The sequence below is a fragment of the Lutjanus erythropterus genome, chromosome 24 (genome assembly GCF_056507025.1).
Source record: "Lutjanus erythropterus isolate fLutEry1 chromosome 24, fLutEry1.hap2, whole genome shotgun sequence".
NCBI lineage: Eukaryota > Metazoa > Chordata > Actinopteri > Lutjaniformes > Lutjanidae > Lutjanus > Lutjanus erythropterus.
Genome location: NC_139340.1, coordinates 864,509 through 873,005, shown reverse-complemented (window position 1 = coordinate 873,005; position 8,497 = coordinate 864,509). Strand labels below are relative to the sequence as shown.

General features: G+C 43.6%; 2 pseudogenes; one reads left to right on the top strand and one right to left on the bottom strand.

Annotated features, from left to right (window-relative positions):
• Positions 1-1,136: 1,136 nt before the first annotated feature.
• LOC146304460 (uncharacterized) lies at positions 1,137-3,052 on the bottom strand (annotated as a pseudogene).
• A 506-nt stretch (positions 3,053-3,558) lies between these two features.
• On the top strand, positions 3,559-6,576 carry LOC146304459 (uncharacterized; annotated as a pseudogene).
• Positions 6,577-8,497: the final 1,921 nt, after the last annotated feature.

Here is an 8,497-nt window from a genome sequence, read left to right as displayed (position 1 = left end):
CGGCTGACGAAACTCGGCCAAGTCAGGATGGGAGTGAGTATTGCTTTTGGGTGCTCGTATCATTGCTGGGCAAGTATTAGAGCCAGATTATTGCAGTCTTCATCCATAATGGTTAGTATTTTATTGAAGTAGCGTGTCACCTCACTTATTCCTGTATTTGTTTTTCCCAGGGACTTTGTTGTCACTTTGGGCATGGCCATAATGGCCAAGCAGGCGAAGAAGAAGTGGAACAATTTAAAGGACAAATATGAGGTAATATGCCTGTTTCTCTGCTTGGTATTATCCTGAGAGCCTTTCTTAGAATACTTTTAAATTAATTACATAGCTTTTGTTTGCAAGGCCAATCAGTTTTACAGTGTAATATTTAATAACCTATTTTCAGGAGCTAAGAGACCCCACAACAGTCAAAGGGGTAGAGGCCGGGAGTGTGACCGCTGCCACCTGGCAGTGGTACAGTGAGATGGATGCTGCACTCCAGGGGCAGCACTCAATCAGTCCGCCCCTGGTAGTTGCAGCAAATCTCACTGCCACTACAGGTGGTGTGGTGAGCATCTCAGCCTCTACCTCTTCTGCAGGAGAGGGCAGGGCCAGGCAGAGCAGGAAGAGGCCAAGGGAGAGTGAGCTGCTGGACTTTTTAAAAGAACGGGCAGAGAAGAAAGAACAGAGGGAGAGAGAGGCACTGGCCAGAGAGGAGGAGAGAGAGAGGGCAGCAACAGCCAGAGCAGAGCGCTATTTGTCTCTGTTTGAAAAACTTGTAGACAAATTTTAAATAGTTACTGTTGTTTTAAAATGTTTGTTAATGTTGTTATTAAATTTTGTTATGTTTAATATTGAATCCAGGGAATTCATTTTTGAAAGCAGTGGTGTATTGTGTATATTACAACAAAACATACATATTTTTTTTACAGTGATATACAGTTATTAATAGTGCAGTGCAGTTGAATTTAACGTAGCCAAAACCAGAAAAAGAACATTGCAACAAATGAATATACAACATATTTACAATTATTTACAGTCATGCAGCTGAATTTAAAGTAGCCAGAAAAAGAACATTCAACACATTCAACATATATACACACACATCAATCTCATCTCTTATATATCTAATCTATACAGTATATATAATAGCATCTAAATTATGTTTTAAACCCAGCTGGTGGTTACAAGTCCTGGTGGTACATCGGGGATCTGCGGAGGACAAGTGCATCATGCACCGATCCTAGTTGGCCAACAAAAACATCCAGAAATTTGCCTTTGGCATCACAAATGCCGTGCAGGATGACAGAGGGGAAAAGCTTTCTGTTTATGTAGCTTCTCTTCTGTGGCTCTGCAGGAGGAAGAATCCTCACATGACACCCATCAATGGCACCAGCAACATACTGAAAAGTATCATGGCCAGCAAGGTGAGCAAAGTCAGCTCCCACCTCCTCCATCTGCTCTGCTGTGGGGAAATGGACCACCCTATGGAGGATGGTCATCATGTCCTCGATGACTTTGTGCACAATCCTGCACACAGTGGCGAGTGGCATGGCAAAGATGTCTGCCGTTACCCTGTAGGAGGTTCCACAGGCAAGCCAGTAGAGCGTGACGAGCACCTCAACTTCATGGCTCCATCCATGTGCTTTTCCCCGGGGCAGTATCTGGAGCAGCATGGTGATGCCGTCCCTGGATAGCCTGAAGGCCGGTTTCAGCTCTGCTCCAGAGAAGAATGTGGCCAGGATAGGCACATTATAATTCATTTGTGCATACCTCTGCAAGGGACTTTGGTCCTGTTAAAAAAGAATTGTTTATTAATAAACAAAATTAATTGTTGTTGTATTTGTGTTTTTAGTATTTAATATTTATTCAATATTTATTTTATATGTATTAAACTTTGTTCTAAATATGAATTGTCTTTCTAAATTTGAAGTGTCTGATATGAACTGTTAAGAATTACAATTACGTTTCCCTCTAACATATGACCTGTTTGTTCAGGTGCTTGAGAACGTTTCTAGTTCTTTCATAACTTGATAGACTGTGTAAAGTTCTGAGACAAGAAGTTACTGTAGCCTACATGATTACTGTATCACAGACATCAAAATACATCTTTAAAAAAAAAAAAGTTTGGGAAACAGTGGGCTAAACCATTTCAATATTAGTAACTTTGTGTTACAGCTCTACAGTGTCAGTCTCAGTAATGTTATAGCCAGGGGTGGAAGTAATTAATTACAAATAGTGAAAGTTTAGTATATATACATATGTATACATACATACATATAGTATAGTTTCAACGTTGGCACATTTGCAATGTCCATTATTTATAAATCAATTGTTGTGGCACTAACTGCACTTCATCTAGCTTTGTTTTGTCTGCTGGAAACATTTGCTGAATAAGGAAATAAAAACTTGAAATGAGAGGAAAAAAAAGATCCAGTCAAAATGAGGGAAAAAACACTTGTTTTGTATCAAATCAATTATTAATGATTAATTGATTGTTAGTGTTTTAACTATTGGTAAAGCAAAATACAGAAAATTTAGAGCCTCTGGAGAGGTGATGGTGACATCATCAAGTACTAAGTTACTAATAGTCTGAGTAGTTTTGTTTTTTTTTTTGACAAATACTTTGTACTTTTACTTAAGTACTTTTCTAACACCAGTACTTTTACTTGTAATTGAGTAATATTTTTGCAATGTAATAGTAATAATTGTTTTTTTTTAATGTAATCTGTTTTTGAAAGGTATTTGTCCAGCCAGTATAACCCAGTACATTTCAACATCACCACAAACCACAGTTGATAAAATATTAATCAACATCTCTAAATAAAATGTTTAATGTAAGAGTACCAAGTAAACTGTCAAGTTCTATGTAAATTGGTAGACAGCCTGACAAAAAAGCTCAATGAATAGACAAATGTACTGTGCCAGAGAGACATGCCAGTAAAGCACGCCTCCTCTCCATCCTCCTCTGCATCTTAGCTCGTCTCATACGGATCCGCCTCCTCAGTTCAGAAGCCTCCTCTTCAGCTGCTCGGTACAACGACCCGATGGTGATAGCTGTCAGAATCTGATCCATATTATATCATTTTTCACCGTCTTAAATCTCAATTTAGCGCCACTACTGCAATCACGACCCTCCACAAACGGTTTTCCCGCCACTGGCTCTTTATATATAGGCCACAAGTCAGTGAAAATAAATATTAATATTTTATTATATAACGAAAACCAAAAGATACAGGGTTGTTTCATATCATATTTCGTTTTATTTCAAATATGTAGCTCAGCGTAAGTTCAATCAGGAAGACCTTCTATTACGCTGCCTTCATTCACAACTTTCCTTTACTCCGTCTCTCTCCTCCTATTCCCTCTAATCAGCTGTTTGTGGGCGTTCACCTTCGTCTTTTCTATCCAATCAGATTTTGCCACGGTCGCGATAGCCAGTCAATTTGCTGCTGCCAAATCTTTAAATCGCCTCTGTCTTTGCTCCATCAGTTGTCATTCAGTCAATCGCGCGTATGGTTTATGTCTTACTCACCGTTTGCTGCTGTTTGTCGCTCTTAAAACCGATGTCAGACCACGACCATGATCCCCTCGAGGGGCCTAGCTCCGGCGTATTTCCCTCATTTTCTTCTGATGGCCGGCGCAGGAGCGTTCGCCTGTCTCGAGGTAGTTTTCCTCCAGACGAGACTGCGCTCCTCTTGTCCCAGCTTCGCGATCATGGCATTTCTCCTGCACCGGGCCTTCCCGTTGCCCAACTTCGTGAGTTGGCTGAACAAGTATGCTGTGATTCTTCTGAAAACTCGTTCCCCAGGCAAGACTCAGCTGTCCCAGTTGGCTCTCCTTCCGCGCCTGTTCGAGGCCGTAAACGGACCAGGAAATCCGTTCGTCCTCAGCCGAAGAGAAGGAAGGCCGCTACTGCATCTGGTTCTCCCGCTCCCTCCTCTTCCTCCATCCCAGGCGCCGTGGATAGCTCCCTGGTCTCCACCCTGCAGTCTATCTCCGACTCTATTCACGCCATTGACGCACGCCTCCAAGCGCTGGAGATCGCCTCTGCCCCGGCTTTGCACAGGCCTCCATGCTTCAGTTACCCCTCGCTACGGGAACCTCTCAGCATTCCCTGACTTCAGCCCTTCCAGCCCCTCCTTTAGGTAGGCCGTACGTACCTCAAGCAGCTAATATATCTCAGCGTATGAGATCAAAAATTCTTCAGGGCAAAGACGTTAATTTAGTCAGCCTTATATTGCCATCCCCTGAGTGCGATAAAGCCATCGCTACGGGAGAAAACATCACTGCCATGTTTAAGTCTGCTGATCCCTGGCTAAACAAAGATTTATCCATCGGGCAATTTTTTGCGGCCTTTGGCATTTATCGTGATGTTATTTGTGCAGTCTACCCAAAGAGGAGGCAGGAACTCGATGCGTATTTGGCCTTAATTGGCGACCTCCATCTCAAGTATGGGAAGAACATTTTCTACTCCTATCACAAAGCCTTTGCTAGTAAAGCTGCGCTTTATATCACTCAGTTCAATCTACGCCTAGACTGGTCCGTTTTAGACTCTGAAATTCTGGTTATGATTGCTGGAGGCTCTCCAGTTATCTCCTGCAATTCCTGCGGACTTTCTGGTCACGCCGCCTCCCTGTGCCCCGCTGCGCCGTTTCGAACCTCCCATGTGCCTCCTGCGCATCCAACCCGCGGTCCGTCTGTCCTATGCGCTTCCCTGCTCAACGGAACCCTCCCCGACCAGACAATCAACGTGGTTCAAAGACATTCTAAGCACCCATCCATCTACTCCAATAAATGTTCACGCGTTAGCAGCAGAACTGTTTTCTCACCCTGATTCTGTGTTTGTGAATCACCTTCTCAGAGGCCTTTCCCAAGGGTTTCGGACCGGAGTCCTCTCTCCTCCCTCAGTTACTTATGTGGCAAAGAATCTCCAGTCAGCAGTTAAAGAACCAGGGGTAGTTTCTCAGTTGTTAGATAAAGAGGTTAACAAAGGCTACGTTATTGGCCCTTTTCAGTCCTCCCCTTTTACGATATTTCGCACAAGCCCTATTGGCGTAGCCACGAGGAAATACTCAGGGAAGAAAAGATTAATTTTTGATCTGTCCGCACCTCGCTCCGGCCCCGTCGCTAGCGTCAACAGCCTGATCCCATCTGAGCCATTCTCTCTTCACTACGCCACAGTCGATAATGCCATCAAATTAATTAAGCTGTCGGGGCAAGGTGCTTGGCTTTCTAAAGCAGATATTACTGACATGTTTAAAATAGTCCCCATTCATCCATCCCAGTGGAATCTCTTTGGCATCAAGTGGGATTCCAAATATTATTTTGCCATGTGTCTCCCCTTCGGCTGCAGAAGCAGCCCAAGCATATTTAACCAAGTGTCAGAGGCGCTTTGCTGGATTTTGTTAAACAGGGTCAGAGTCCCCTCCATCCTTCATTTACTGGACGATTTTCTTCTGATAGATCCCCCCCATGATGACTCAGGTTCTTCCTTGTCCAAATTAAAAAACTGTTTTCAAAGCCTCGGCATTCCCTTGTCTGCTGAGAAAACCCTTGGTCCAGCCACACGCCTAGAGTTCCTCGGCATCATACTGGACTCAGTCGACATGAAGGCGTCCCTGCCTCCAGAGAAATTGCAGCGCATTCGCGATATTGCAAAATCCTTCTGCGCTGCCGGAAACATCACTAAACAGCAGTTACTCTCCCTCCTCGGCCACCTCAACTTTGCCATGCGCGTCATTCCTCAGGGGTGCTCTTTCATTTCTCGGCTCCTGGACACGGCGTCCTCCGTGCCAAACCTGCACGATTTAATTGAGTTAGATGAAGGTTGCCGCTCAGACTTGCATTTTTGGTCTTTCCTGCTCGATCACTGGAATGGCGTTACTTTTTTCTATGACGAGCTCGTGCATTCATCTGACTCTCTGATGTTTTTCACAGATGCGGCTCCATCAGTAGGTTTTGGGGGGGTTTTCAAGGAAAGTGGTTTGCAAGCCGCTGGCCTCCCTCCTTCGCCAGCCACGATGCTTCCTCTGCGCTGTATGAGATTTATCCCATAGCTGTGGCATGCCAAGTTTGGGGCTCGCACTGGAAGCGCAAACGCATCTCAGTGCTGTGCGACAATCAAGCAGTTGTCAGCATTATAAACAAAGGGCGCTCCTCTTCTAAAGAGATCATGCCTTTCATGAGAAGTATTACGTGGTCTTCCATCACTTACAACTTTATTATCACTGCCCGTCACATGCCCGGTCATTCTAACGTCATTGCTGACGCTCTCTCCCGTTTCAATTTCCAGATTTTCCAACGACTTTGCCCAGATGCCAGCCAAGTGCCATTTCAAGTGCCCCCACTCAAATATCTAGCTCTTTTCTAAACAACCCCCCCATGTGTAAATATTTGGAGTCTGCTAGGGTTTATATGAGGAAGGGTTTAGCTGCTTCCACCCTCAAAACATATGATTTGGCCTGGAGCACCTTTGCCATGTTTTGTGTGTCTGTCTCCACTCCTCTTAAACCTGTTTCCATTAATACTGTCTGTGCCTTTATTTGTTATTGCTTTGACGTTCGCCATTTCAAACCTCAGTACATTCATGGGTTAATTGCCGGCATTCAGTTCAATATTCGTTGCTATGATCCTTCCTTTCCCCGTCTGTTTTCCAACTCATCGATTAAAATGTTGTTAAAAGGCATTTCCAAAGTTTCTCCTAGCATTCCCGATCACAGACGTCCTATCACACTCTCTATTTTGCATAAGATGTTGTTAGCTCTCAGAGAAGGCATTTTTTGTCCTTACCTTGACACCCTTCTGGATGCAGTATTTTCCTTAGCTTTTTATGCATTTCTCAGAGCCGGAGAATTTTCTACTCTCTCTCATGGTTTTGATCCTAACCGGGATATCACTTTTTCCGATCTGTCTTTTCATCCAAATCACTACCGTCTTAATCTGAAACACTCTTAATGCGGCGGTGCATGCACCGTGTTTGTGGCCCGCACAGATACCCCTTTTTGCCCATTCAAATCAATGATGAAATACTTAAAATTTAGACCGTCCACTAGCCTTCACTCTCCGTTATTTCTCACTCTAGGCAATTTACCTTTGTCAAAGTCTTGGTTTTCCTGTCATTTAAAGAAAGTTCTTGTTAAATGCAATCTGCCTCCTCAACATTATTCAGGTCATTCCCTTAGAATAGGAGACGCTACCTCTGCAGCAAATCAAGGTATTTCTCCCTCTTCCCTGCAACAACTGGGCCGCTGGTCATCTCTGGCTTTCACGTCCTACATTCGACCAGACATTAATGCCGTGCTGGCTAATCAAAGATCTCTAATCCCTTAATTTCAGGTAAGCAACATATAACTGGTGGTGGTTTTTTGGTTCATGGCGTTACAACATTTATATTTATATATGCATTTTTTCCCCTTTTTCTTTCTGCATCTCTGCTTTATCATCTATGAATTTTCTATTGTAAAAATTAAAAAAAAAAAAAAAATGCATCTCTGTCCATCCTAACGACCAGGCGATCGCCGGCGTTGCCTCCCTATCCTGTCTTTCTTCAGCTAAGTGAAAACTGGTCAGTGGACCTCATGTAAAAAAAAAAATAAATAAATAAAAAAATCATGCAAACCTCTAAGCCGCAACTCTGTCTATTTCCAATGACCAGGCCAAACGCCAGCATTGCCTCCCTATTCTGTCTTTCAGGCTACAAGCGTCGCCTATCTGCGCATCTCCGTCTATTTCTTTTGATCGTTCACCTTTATTTCTTTAGTTGATCTGACCTTCTTCTCTCCTTCTTGTCCTCATCTCAGTGTTTACTACTCCTCACCTCAGGCATACTTTTCCTTTACCAACCCTCTGGTCTTTCAGTCATTCTGGCTGCCTTCTCTCCTTTTTTTTTCTTTTTGGGGGGGGGGGGTGGGGTAGGTTTTCCTTCAAGTCAACCCTACTTCCTTCTTCACATGCAGCCTATTGCGGTAGACCCCACGCTGACTGTGCTCTCTTACCTCTGCTTGCATAATCCTAGTTATCTATTTCACCCAGTCCATTGTATTCCTATCACATTTCTTTATTGCTGACTACCATCTCCTTTTCAGCTTGTTGTCCTTGCATTTTATTTTGTGCCTAATTCTTATGGTTTATCTCATTAGAATCATGCTGTCTGCTGAGGTAAGGATGCATGTCTTAATCTGAGTATCCTCTCTTATTATTTTATTTTTTTTTGGGGGGGGGGGGGTTCTCTTCACTAAAGCTTCATCACCCCCATTTATATATACATATTGTTTCACCTCAATGGGGTCTAACCGCCAAAGTCTATTCAGCTGTTTGTGGGCGTTCACCTTCGTCTTTTCTATCCAATCAGATTTTGCCACGGTCGCAATAGCCAGTCAATTTGCTGCTGCCAAACTTTAAATGGTCTCTGTCTTTGCTCCATCAGTTGTCATTAAGTCAATCGCGCGACCCTCCTCCACCCCTCTCTCCTCCAGTCATTGGACCCAGGTAGCCACAGATGTTCACCTCGATCCTCCTC